The 13873-nt window shown below is 38.3% G+C and overlaps 1 protein-coding gene across 1 annotated transcript in view; it reads left to right on the top strand.

The window, feature by feature from the left end:
* The window catches only part of LOC121628724 (NACHT, LRR and PYD domains-containing protein 12-like), a 2607341-nt gene that overhangs the window by 1959637 nt on the left and 633831 nt on the right, over positions 1-13873 (top strand). The gene's annotated exons all lie outside the window — the stretch shown is intronic.

Genomic DNA, 13873 nt, shown 5'->3' with positions numbered 1-13873 from the left:
TTACAAAGAGCTGAGCTCAATATGGATTTTTATGATCTTTGGAAATACAATGGGGGTGTGTAAGACCCATCACAGAAATGGTAACTTTCCCACGTCTTTCACTGTAATAATGGTCAAACACGACAATAAAATTAGGAAAATGAGACTTACAACTTTAAATAAATGTAAGTTATATTTATATTAGTGCCAGTGGCCTATTTAATAAAAAGAAATTAGTAGAGCAGACGAGTTTTCCCTGCTGTTTAGGTACCGATGATGTTACTAAACAGGCTTCATTTCTGCAGACAGTATCCCCTCGATGCGTGTTTTTTTTTTATCACAGTCTATGTGAAGCTGCAGGCACAAAGAATATTTAGAATATTTTGGGGGGAAAGATCATAATGACTGAGTATGTCTGCTGCAGAGGTGTGTTTTACACCCACAGGTCTGACCAATCAGAGCTCTGCCACATCACCATTTTGATGATTTCTTACTTACAGACTTGCTGCAACCAGGAGGCAAAACTGAAGATGGCAGTCAGAGGATTGTAATAAACTTCATTAATAAATGTAAATTTCATATTTTGTAAATTCTTGATGACTCAATAATTAAATAAGTCCTTAAAAAGATATTTCATAGTTCAAAATTTTGCTAAAGGCTTGTAGAAAATGCTAACTGGCAATATTTCTGTACGACCCTGCCTGCTTTTAAGCATCAGTTGTGTTTTAGTTCTTTGTCTTCATTAGTGTGGAGGGCCGAAATTTTCATGATCAAAAATAAATTAGGAAATAAACAACTAAATAAATTAGGAAATAAATAAGGAAATGAATAAATAAATAAATTACATTTTTTATATTTTTATTAGTTTATCCATTTATTCATCTATTTTATTTTGCCAAGTTCATTTTTATTCCCATTTTTTCTTTTATTTCCACAGTAATTTATTATTTTTACACTTGTTTTTTATTTTCAGTTATTTTTTTATTTCCACATTTATTTATTTTTTTTTACTATGTCCATTTCATTAAATTCTTCACCAGTTAATTTTATTTCCTCCTTTATTTATTTATTTATTTATGCATTTATTTTTACCTTAATACATTTCCTCTTTTCCTAATGCACACATTTACTTTTCCTCACTCCTCCACATTTTTACTTTTCCTCGCGTGTTATTCCCTCCAGTGTATGCTGATGAGATGGGCGTTTCTAACCTCCGTGTCAACCAATCAGCTCTCAGGCTCTGTGTCCTTGCGTAAACTTGCCAGCTGAATCAAGCTAACTTTGCTAAACTAGCTTGGAGTGATTCCGTGATCTTTGGTGACTGTGGTTGTAAGCGCTGCCAAGAATGGTTGCAACTTCTGCGACCGTGGTTACAAACACTCTTGGAGTGGTCGTGTCCAAGGTCAGAACAGTTGCACACAGGCTGCTATCGCTTTATAATGGTTTACACAACACGCTACAACATTGTACCATGTACAATGCATCAATGTAGCGGAATTCTAAGATCACTTCCGGTGCTACCCGCAATGCAAAGTAAGAGTCTATATAGAAAACGGATGGATGGGTTTTTCCCATAGACCTACAGTCGTCCTATACCCTTCCATTATAGGAAAGACAGAATTCACAATAGTGACTCAAAATAGCTGAAAACAAATAATAAAAAACGAACATATATAACTGTCACCGACAATTTAGAGCACTTTACTGATGAGCAGTGGGACAAAATACCTGTCAACAGGTGCAGAAGTCTAATTGAGAGGTACAGAAAACACCTGATTGCAATGACTGCCTCAATGCATTGTTTAACAAAATATTAATTCACGTGTGACATAAACTTTAATAGTTTTTTATAGTTATTTTCTTGTTTTCTTTAAATATTTCTTTTTAACCACAATTCAAATGTCCCGATTTTCATAAAATTTTTGTTTATTATTACTTTTGTTAATTTCAGCGCATTTCATTGAGAGCTGTTTACTTTTCCTTCTTTAATGGTAGGGTATGAATAAATTTGAGGACAACTGTGTGTACACAGATGCCACACACACACACACACACATATATACTGCAAATCAGTGTATCCACAGTGATACATAGTATCACATACTTCCTTTAACTTTAAATATATTTATTTTTACAAAATACGTTGGCAATTGATCAATTTGTGATCATTTAAATAGTCGAAGTGCCTCGTTCCTGATACATTTAATGTAAAGAATGGACAAGCACCACTGTTTCAAGACTGCCGCTGTGTCGGCACGTCGCTCTAGCGTCCGGCAGCGTTGAATGCGGTGTCATCATATATATATATATACCGGAAGTGATCCTAGAACTTGGTGCATTCGGTACGACGTGTTTCTTTACGGTAATAAAGTTATGTATGTTTTATTGTTTCTCCTAAGACAATTTTGAATAGCTGTTTATTCATACTAAACACAAGTCACCATTCTTCAAGCAGTAACAACATTTATAAAACGGTAGCAGCCAATGTGCAGCTATTTAGTGGACATGAACACTGACAGAGGGGCTGCGAGCTGAATCCTCCTACTTCACAGTGCATTCTGAACATAGTGGCGTGTTGTGTAAACAATTATACAGCGAGAGCAGCCTGTGTGCCACTGTTCTGGCCGTGGACACGACCACTCCGAGAGTGTTTGCAACCATTTTTGGCAGTTAGCTTGATTCAGCTGGCAAGTTTACACAAGGACACAGAGCCTGAGAGCTGATTGGTTGACACGGAGGTTGGAAACGCCCACCTCATCAGCATACACTGGAGGGAGTAATAGGCGAGGAAAAGTAAAAATGTGGAGGAGTGAGGCAAAGTAAATGTGTGCATTAGGAAAAGTGGAAATGTAGGAAGGTAAAAATAAATGCATAAATAAATAAATAAAGGAGGAAATAAAATTAACGGGTGAAGAATTTAATGAAATGGACATAGTAAAAAAATAAATGTGGAAATAAAAAATAACTGAAAATAAACAAGTGTAAAAATAACAAATTGCTGTGGAAATAAAAAAAAGTGGGAATAAAAATAAAGTTAGCAAAATAAAATAGTTGAATAAATGGATAAACTAATAAAAATATTAAAAATGACATTATTTATTTCCTAATTTATTTATTTATTTCCTCAATTATTTTGGATTATGACAGTTTCGGCCCTCCATACATAAGCATCATAATGGTAACTTTAGTTTCCCTTTGTAAAACATTCATGACTAACTTCACTACCTGCAACATTTAACAGAGTTTATTATTATTATTATTATTATTATTATTATTATTATCATCATCATTATTATTATCTTATAGCATATTTATTTGATTTATATTCCTGTAAAAACACCATCTCAGATTGTATCACCGACTGCTTCAGTTCCACAACCACTTTTCCAAAGACTTATTGATAAAAACAACAGACAACTGCTTTGGATGTCTTCCAATTTACAGTGGAGGAGAAATATTCTGACCTTTATTTTATATTTACATATGGTGAAAAACATTTCAGTGGGCGACATCTAAAATTAACTTAAACATAAGGAGAAACTAATTTATTTATGTTTTTGTAATCTGATGCATTAGTGCACCAAATGACGTGACTCCTTGTGAGCCAGAAGGGAGGAGAGATGAAAGTGAAAGTAACTATTCAGATAGTTCGACTCCATTTTGGGCCGACAGCAGCAACGAGAAGAAACCTGGATTGTGAACAAAAGTGAGTGTGAACATTCTTTTTTCGTTATCAGTGTGTTGAGTGTGTTTTCTGTCTGTGGAGGAAGAGTTGGTAAACTTTGATTCTCCGTCAAAACAAACAGTTTTTATTCAACTTAGTCATTCTGCGTCACGTTCTAAAAAACTTCCGCCTGGCTGGCCGTTTTTTTTTATTTTTTTCTTATTTTCTTATTTTTCTCGGGCAGTATAAACGGGATTGTTCTAGTAGGGAACTTCCGGCGTCCCCTCCGTTTTTAAAAGGTTAAACGATGGAAACGTCCAACTCAGTGTTGCCAACTTGGCGACTTTAATCTGGCGACTTTCCAAACCCTCTTGGCGACTTTTTTTTGTCAAAAGCGACTAGCGACAAATCTAGCGACTTTTACTGTAGTTATTGGAGACTTTTTGGTGTTTTGGAGACTCTCTGAAAGCACATGTTGTTCTGCAGTTACTGTCGTGAACGAGCAGCGTGTGCTGCAGGAGCCCCTTCCCGTCCCAAAGCACTCACACAGGCGGTCAGTCTCACAGTCGCTCAGGCAGCGGCTGCAGTCAGAGCAGCAGAGAGGAGACCCACACCGCTCCGCTTACACACTGAAAATGAATTGTGCATGCGCAAAGGCGCCGCTGATCCCGCCCTGGCTTACAGAGCGGGATGTAAATGTTTTTTTCGCTGTCATACTAAAATAAATAATTGCAGTGAATAAGTCCAGTGAACACTGTTACATGGCTGAAGTTTTTTACTCCACGTACAGTGATCCTCAAAACATCTTGTATCTGACTTTTTTGAAGTCAGTGCTTGGTGAGGTACAGTTGGCCATCAAGGCTTTTGAGGGTGAGCAGGTAGATCCTCTTAAACTTCTTGACAGCTTGGTTAGCCTGATAAAGTCTGGGAGTAGCAGGGTGCTGAATCCAATGGCAAATATTGATGTGCTCAAAGAGCCAGTTGATGGATACATCAGTTGTAGGCTTCTAAGTGCAGCATAAGGTTAGAAACTAAACTAAAAGTAAGAAAACTAAAGAAAAAAACCCCAAAAAACTAACTCTGCCAAAGTGTCTCTTTTGTGTTACTTTGCCGGTCCCAAGCCTGGATAAAGGAGGAGGGTTAGACATAGAGCAATTCCACGCAACTTAACAGTCCTTCGGTTAAATTTGATATTCTAACAGTTAACAATAAAGGACAATGATTTATGTAATGTGGATCTCAACAAAGATTATCAAAGCTTATTTTTTCAAAGTGATGGCCAATTTCAATGCCAAAAATCGAAAAACAAAAAATCAAACCAAGAATCAACAGAAAAAATTATTTGTAGTTCTAAACATATTTAGGGTGTTTTTGACTCACCTTTTGTCTCTCCACGATGTTATTTCTTTTTCCTACAATGGCCATTACATTACATGCAAATGGCCAATTATGCAAATTAGGCGATGACGTCATTTAGCGACTTCTAGCGACTTTCAGGACAGCCAATAGCTACTTTCCTTACTGAGGAGTTGGCAACAGTGGTCCAACTAAGACCAGAGGCTCGTTCCAGAAAATGGAACGGCCAACAGGTAGAGTAGCCTCTGTTAACTCTTAGTTGGGAGAAACTCTGGGTTTTCTGTTCCAGGAAGCGTCTTACCGTCATATGACCACTGTTTGATGGTTATGGTTCAAAGACCTAAAGTAAGCAAAAGTCCCATCCAATAGACTCACCTGTGACACTCTGTGGGAGCGCTGAAGAAAAAGCCCACTTTCAGGGTTTGTTACGTAGCTGAAGTTAGCTTTCGATTCGTACAACGTGTAAAGGGCGATTCCACAGAATTTGGAGCCATCTAGATCATATTAGACATCTCTTGATAAAAAACTACAGCACTTAGACACTTCAAACATGGACTGAAATATTCTAAACAACATCTAGATTTATTAAAATACAGTTTCTGATTTGTGAATAATTTATTCTATTTGTGAAAATGAAAATTAGCCTCATTTAGTGACGATTTTACTACTGGACTCCTTTAGACCAGGTCCTGTGAAAAAACTACAGCACTTAGAAACTTCAAACATGGACTGAAATATCCTAAACAACATTTAGATTCATTAAAACACAGTTTCTGATTTGTGAATCATTTATTCTATTTGTGAAAATGAAATAATTGAAATTGTATGTTGCACAAACGTTACCCATCTGTGGCATTTTGTTTTACTGCTCATCTAGAAAAGAAAGAAAAAGATATGAGACTTCCGACTGAACTGGACAGAATTATTCCAGACAAAAGATAATTTATCTTTAAAAAGATAAATAAATAAGCTTTAAAGAAAAGTTTGTCTGAAATAATTTTTTTTTGTTTTTTTATAAAAGAAAGCACTGTTTCTCCTTTTCTAGCATTACAAGCTCTCACCTCTCACTATAAAAAGATAGATCAAAGCATTATCAACTCATAAATGTTTCTTTCTTGTGTTTATGCTTTACTTTTCAGAAATAGTGACTGTTTTTCCTCTAACCTTTCTTCCATCTGGTCCTGGTCAGCCTCCTCCACAGCCTCAGTCCATGTCATGCTGCTTCTCTCTTCCAGAGCCTGTAGTGTTCCTGTATTAGACCAGACGTATTTCAGTCCAGATTCCTTATTCAGCCCTGGATAAAGTATTGTTATTATATAGAGACGTCCATGCTTAATCTTCATTAGCCTATTTGAAAGTTTATTTCTGTCATCTGACGTATCTTTCCATGAATGTGGACCATTATTTCAGACCCCGCTCTTCCTCCTGCTCATTCCTGACCTCCCATCTGTGTTCAGACCTTCTTCACCCCACTTCAATAAAAGTTTCTTTTGTATAGAAGTGCATCAATAAATTAGATGCATTCTGTTGTTTTACCTACACTAAGTGTTGTAGCCCTTTAATTCTAGTTTTCATATAGACAATAAAATGACTGTTTAGTCAAAGTTTGTTTCTGGGAACCTTCATCCATCACCTGGAAAACTTCCTTGTCCTTAAAGTTCATTTCTATGCATTTGAATTTTATTAAGTTAAGTGAAGGTTATAATTCGGGTCAAATGTATATCCTTCCTCAGTTTACCTGTTGACCTTCCTCTGAAAGCAGCACATTTAGGATAAATTTGACCCTGTCCCTGGAGGTCATGGAGCAGACTTCAGGAGACAGATGTTTGCAGCTGGAAATAAACTCTGACAAGTCTGTGATTATCTTGTCCAGCTGAACATCATCGTCAAAAATGATGGGTACCACCTTTCCTCAAATGTATAATGAGACCTCTCCTTACCTGAGACAATGGCCTGAACAATAGAAATGAAAAGAAAAATAAATAAAATTTTCATAAATACCAGCTGCTATCTGGTGAGAGGAGGTACATCCTGGACAGTTTGCCAGTATAATGAGCGAGTCCTAAAAGGTTTGTACCCCCAGTCTGTGGAATACCACAGAGTGGTTTGCATCATCCAGGTGACGGCGGCTGCTTCACACCTGTGTGAAAAAGTTCCAAGGCAGCGTGTCAGCAAGTTGAACATAATCAAATAACATAAACCTCCATTAAAGTGGAGGAATAATAAATCACATGATCCAAGTGGCAACACAAAAACAAAGCACCACACAACCAATGACTTGCTTTGTTCATAACTCTTACTTTCTACCAAGGACTGAAGCTAGCTGAGGCAGGGCTGTGGGAAGCTGCTGCTTTGTGGCAAAGCCTCGGTGCACAGCTGATACCAGTAGAGGACGTGGCGGTCCACGTAGAAAGGTTCGCTGCTGCGTGGTCTGATGAAGAGAACATGGATGTGGGCCACTAAAGAGACAGGGGGAGTAAAAATTTAGCCTAAACATAATAAAATAGCTACTCTATGCTGGAAAACTCAACAACTAAATAACAGCATATAAATAAGTAAGTGAATAATAACTAACTAATAAACCTTTTTAAAGGAAGTGTTGTGCCAGTAAACTTTATCTTGAATTATATAACATTATGCAAAGCTTCCTGTTCCTTACAACAACCTAAACATGTAAATGCTGCCTTAACAAGGTAGTGATGTTACACAAGATAAAGGTAGAATTCATAAATACCTTTTACATGATAGAGCTTCAATACTTTCACTGTCCTGCTTGTCAATATCAGCCTGAAAATCACTGAAATCCTCATCCTGGGAAAAGAGAAACAACAGATTTGATAGATGAGTAAATTATGCTGATATTATGTTACCGATATGTTTTTTAAATGAAAGGTACACATACAAAATAAGCAAAAAATAAACTGCATACTATAAATTAAACAAATATTGGGGATTTATGATTTACTCACAAGATCTCAGTGGAGTTGGACATCTGTTTTACAACAGGACAACCTGGAGTTTGGTTCTTTCCAAAAAGCTCTGTGTTGAGTAGGAATCCCAGTCTACAAGCAACCATGTCCTCCTCAGTATAAAGGCATTCGTTCCATAACTGTCCTTTGAATCTTAAAATCTGGTTCAGTCACAGTAATTTTGTTTCTTCTCAAAGTGTTCATGCTCCAGAAGTAAGGTTGATGTCCACGTGTCAGCATTAGGATGTTTCTGTAGGTCATTTTCAACGCCTGATCTTCTTTTGATCGCCACATGCATCGTGTACAGGACATTGTCAATTGTACAAGTATTTATCATCTTTACTGCTTGATGTCCAGTGGTTGCAGATGGATAGAGCTGGTACAGGTTCGCTACTGCAGCCCGCTTAATTAAGAAAACTCTCGATGGATGTCCGATTCCAGAAGCAGGCCGATCTCATGACCTGATCTTTACTAACACAGAAACAGCGTTGAATACTTCCACTGCGTTGTCAAGCCAGTTAGGAGAAAATGGAAAAAGTGCTGCTTTAAATGACTGTGAGCTAATTTGCTATAGTTGTTGGACCTGTATGACCCAGAACCTGTAGCCTCTGAATGACATTTTTCTTCTTTAAACTCTGCAGACTCGACACAGGCCTGTATGCTTTTTAGCCTAGTTTTTATAATGGTCCTCTGGTTTCAGTGAAGCTCAACAACAGCAACGGAAACAAAATATAAACAGATTTGTTAACCCTTTAAGGCCCGACCTGTAAAAAATGCTAAGAATAGCCATTTAGTATCGTAATATAGAATAGTAATATGAGGCATTTATTTGATCCTTTAACAAAATGTAACAAAAAATTAACAAATTTCTTTGGGGGATATTTACCATTTATAACTATGTGATGTGTCAAAATTATTACAGTGTGTTTTTCTGCTTCGTGTAATCTATTAGGGGGCAGAAGACAAGATTGTCTTCAGCAGGATATTATCATTATCCTTCACATGATTCCCTTATTATTTATAATAAATATATTTTCATGAAATAAAGCCTGGGTCATGTAGTCATCTTTGTACTGCTAGAGTTGGAAAACTTCAACTGTGTCATGCACCTACTGCTTCACACAGCACAATAAGTGGAAAGATGAGAGTTAATTATGTTGCTATTGGGTGGTTTATTTCAAACATGTTTCAACATTTATACAGTTTACATGATTGCATTTAATTTTCCTGTTTGAAAAGGAAAAGGCATAAGTATGTATTTATTTGTTATACACCACCATTGTTGTATACCATTATATGGATTATATCATCCATTATTGCAGTTTACACAATTATTGACCTTTTCCCCACATATTTTACAATTTCAGGTTCATCCACAAAACAAAAGATCAGAAAAACTAAATATTGCATTTTAAGGGATCTGTACACTGTGTAAAATGAAAAGTTTGAAGACACTTAAGTGTTGTAATGTTTTCTTTTTAATTAGCATTATTTGCATTTTCACAAATAGAATTTGGTCTCACAAATCAGAAACTGTATTTTAATTAATCTAGATGTTGTTTAGAATATTTCAGTCCAGGTTTGAAGTGTCTAAGTGCTGTAGTTATTGATCAAGAGCTATCTAATATGGTCTAGGTTGCTCCAAATTCAGTGGAATTGCCCTTTACACATCTTTACGAATCAGAAGCTAACTTCAGCTTTGTGGGTTTATTGCACTTCATACCATGGTCTGGGTGAATACTCGATTCTGATTGGCTGGAAAGCGTCCATTAAAAAGTGATAATGGACACCTATGAAAGAAGTTCCGGTCAAATAGACTTATTGTTGTAAATTATTGCGCTGACTAAACGGTAGTTGGTAACTGTGGCAACAGAAATTCAGACGCCAGGCAGCAGACACCAAATCAGAGCAGCCTGCAGGCTTATTGAACATGTGGGAAACTATCTGTGGACTTTGACTGTTTGAAACAAAATGTCGCATCATCCTCTGGATACACACAAGCTGTAAGAGCTGCACCCGCCCTCTGAAATGTTTGTGTAACGTAACGTTAAGCAATCATCTTCTTTCCCCTTCACTGATCTAGTCTAATATAACAGCTGACTGACCGAGCTGCAGGTTTTGTGTAAGAGCCGGTTACCTTGGTAATGCGTCACAACGAAATAGTCCACTCAACTGCTACTTGTTAAAAACTTACGATTTTACCGGTAAAAAACAACATTAACGCATTAATAATTTATTAATATTTTTTCTTTCTTAACGGACCATGGTATAAGCGGGATAATGCCCTCCAAAGTGGCCATTATCATAAATTAATGGACTTCGTGGAGGCAACCGTCCTCCGCTTGTTGGGCATCATCCCATCATCCCTTACTTAGTTTGTACAACATCTCTGATGTTTTTTTTTTTTTTTTTTTTCGAATCGTAGCATTAATTTGTGAATTTTGTGTGTTTATTAGTGATGGCAAGATGGAAACGGTGTTCCAGTCCGTACTGAAAATTGTGGACCGTTTGATGTGAAACAATGTTCTGTGATCTGAATCAAGACCCGGATGTCACGTGGCTGTTCCATTTCGCGTGCCATTACGTCACCAATCGTTCTGAAACTTCACGGCTGTTTCACCTGCTCTGGACTTAAAATTCAAACAGAACTGAATGTTAAACAATCTTTTTGTCTTGTGCTCAAAATGGAACAATGAAAAATGTTTACTAGATTTTCACAAAGTAAAAATTCTCTAATTTATTAATTAATTATTGCTCGGGCCTTTGCTGGATTGGCAGATGTTCTCCTAACAGCTGTTTATTTGTAAAGTCTTGCCTCATTTATGTGAGTGTGTTGTACTGAGCGCCTTTTAGAAAGTTTTTTTTTTGTCTGGAAATGGAAGGAAGCGAAAAGTGTCCCATGTCAGCTGTTTGGGATCACTTCGAGCTCGTTGACATTTTTTTCTTTTATAAAGTTTTGCGCAAACCTCTCCTCCCCCTTGAATCATGACGTGACTGTCGGTGATCAGCTGATTGGCTTCTCTGGCCCAGCGTCTCTGTTGTAGTTTGTTTATCGTTCAGCTCATGTTGAGAAGGAGGAAACTAACAAGATGTTGATGCAAAACTTTAACCCGTTTCAATTAGATAGCCTTTTGTTTGTATTTATTGTCTATTATTTTCTTTATTAACTGAGGTTTGCTGGTGACAGCTGTAAAATCTGCTGGTCATAATACAGCCAGATGGATCAGGTTCAGATATAACGAGTGTCAAGGTTAAACAAGAGTAGGCCTTTTTCTAAATTATTGGTTCTGTGCAGATGTTGAACAGGCAGGTTTATTTCTTTAGGAGCCATGAATGTGGTGAAAGGAAATTATGAACATGTTCTGAAACCCAAATCGGAGCAGGACCTTCTCTAACCAGGTGGTTGACAGGTGATATGATTTACTGTATATACAGGGACAGGTACAGAAAAGTTTTGATGAGAGGGCCAGGCAGGGGGGACTAACCAGGAAAAGGATGGCACAAATGAGAATTTTTTAAGGTCTAGATTTTACTAAATAATTATCTGCTTATTAAAACTTAAGGGGTCATCAAATGTGAAATCTGGAAAAACGTCTGTTTGTCAGTGATGAAGGAATAAACCACATCCCCCACACTGTTGAAAAGCTTGTTATACCCCCGTGTACAGGAGCAACTCATACCAATACTGCCTGGTTAAAATAACACATCCTTACATACAAATATCACTATAAACCAACACAAGAAGTTACAGACGAAACGACCCAAGACACAAGAAAACATTTCAGTTTATTGAGATCAACATTTTAAAATCACTTTTTATGACCAGATGTGACTGTGTTCAGTGTTCCGAGCGTTCCACAAGATCGATTCTTTTTCTGTAAAAGTTGTTCCAAACGATTCGATCTCCCAAACGTTTAATTTCTGCCATCACTAGTGGTTATTAATGTAATATATCAAATTTCCCCAAAGTCACATTTGATCCGTTCTGTTTCTTTCTGCACTGCAGACGGCAGCATTTTGTTTTGTGTTTACCGTGAGCAGGAACAACTTTTACCAGTTACCTAACTCCCAAACCCCAACCTAACCCTGCAGAATCACCAGTTAACCTGACATCATGTGTTTGTACTGTGGGAGGAAGCTGGAAAATCTGGAGAACCCACACATGCACTTGAAGAACATGGAAACGCCACACAAAGCTGGGATTAGAACCAGCAACCTTCCTGCAGTAAGGAGACAGAGCTGATCGCCACACCACCCTGAATTTCTGATTTCTGATTCTGCAATGGAGAACCTTTCAGTACTTTGGTCGGTGCTTGATGGATTTAAAATACTTTAAGTTGTCTTGGCTTTCTATAAAATACTTGTAATTAAAACAGTAGTTTTTATCACAGTAATAACTGAAATACACTGCTCACAAAAATTAAAGGAGCACTTTAAAGAAACACATTAGATACATCAGATCTCAATATGAAGTTGGATATCTATACAAATAACGACAGGGCAATGTCTTAGGAACAAAAGGATGCCAAGTCTTTTAATGGAAATAAAAGTTTTCAGCCTACAGAGGGCTCAATTGTGTAGACACCTTAAAATCAGAGTGAAATGAAGATGTGGCAGGCTAGTCCATTTTTTCAAAAACTTAATTTCTGCAACTCAAAATGCTTTTCAGTATCTTGTGTGGCCCCCACGAGCTTGTATGCATGCTTGACAACGTCGCGGCATGCTCCTAATGAGACGACGGATGGTGTCTTGTGGCATTTCCTCCCAGATCTGTGTGAGGGCATCCCTGAGCTGTTGTACAGTCTGAGGAGCAACTTGGCGGCGCCTAATGGATCGAAACATAATGTCCCACACATGTTCTATTGGGTTTAAGTCAGGGGATCGTGAAGGCCATTCAATTGTTTCAATTCCTTCATCCTCCAGGTACTGCCTGCATACTCTTGCCACATGAGGCCGGGCATTGTCGTGCATTAGGAGGAAACCAGGACCTACTGCACCAGCGTAGGGTCTGACAATGGGTTGAAGGATTTCATCTCGATACCTTATGGCAGTCAGAGAACCATTTCCTAGGCAGTAGAGGTCTGTGCGTCCCTCCATGGATATGCCTCCCCAGACTATCACTGACCCACTACCAAACCTGTCATGTTGAACGACGTTGCAGGCAGCATAACATTCTCCTTGTCTTCTCCAGACTCTTTCACGTCTATCACAGGTGCTCAGGGTGAACCTGCTCTCGTCTGTGAAAAGTACAGGGCGCCAGTGGCGGACTTGCCAATTCTGGTGTTCTTCAGCAAATGCCAGTCGAGCTCCACGGTGCTGGGCAGTGAGCACAGGGCCCACTACAGGACGTCGGGCCCTCAGGCCACCTTCATGAAGTCTGTTCCTGATTGTTTGGGTAGAGACATTCACACCAGTGGCCCTCTGGAGGTCATTCTGTAGGGCACGAGCAGTGCTCAGCCTGTTCCGCCTTGCACAAAGGAGCAGGTATCGGTCTTGCTGATGGCTTGAGGACCTTCTACGGCCCTGTGCAGCTCTCCGAGAATAACCACCAGTCTCCTGAAATCTCCTCCATGTTCTGGAGATTGTGCTGGGAGACACATTAAACCTTCTTGCTGCAGCATGTGTGGATGTGCCATCCTGGAGAAGTTGGACAACCTGTGCAACTTCTGTAGGGTTAAGGAATCGCCTCATACTGCCAGTAGAGATAATTACTCAAGCCAAAACCAGCACGAGTGAAAAATCAGCCAAAAAAGATCAAGAGGGAGAAACTTGAAATGACCTCCACATGTAAAACCAGTCCTGTTTTGAGGGTTTTCTGATTGTTGCCACTGTGGTGCACCTGTTGTTAATTCCATGAACACCAATACAGCTGAAAGTGATTAACGATGCCCTCAGCTGCTTAACC

The sequence above is a fragment of the Melanotaenia boesemani genome, chromosome 18, assembly GCF_017639745.1.
Source record: "Melanotaenia boesemani isolate fMelBoe1 chromosome 18, fMelBoe1.pri, whole genome shotgun sequence".
NCBI classification, from domain to species: Eukaryota; Metazoa; Chordata; class Actinopteri; order Atheriniformes; family Melanotaeniidae; genus Melanotaenia; species Melanotaenia boesemani.
This window is presented reverse-complemented; position numbering and strand designations above follow the sequence as displayed.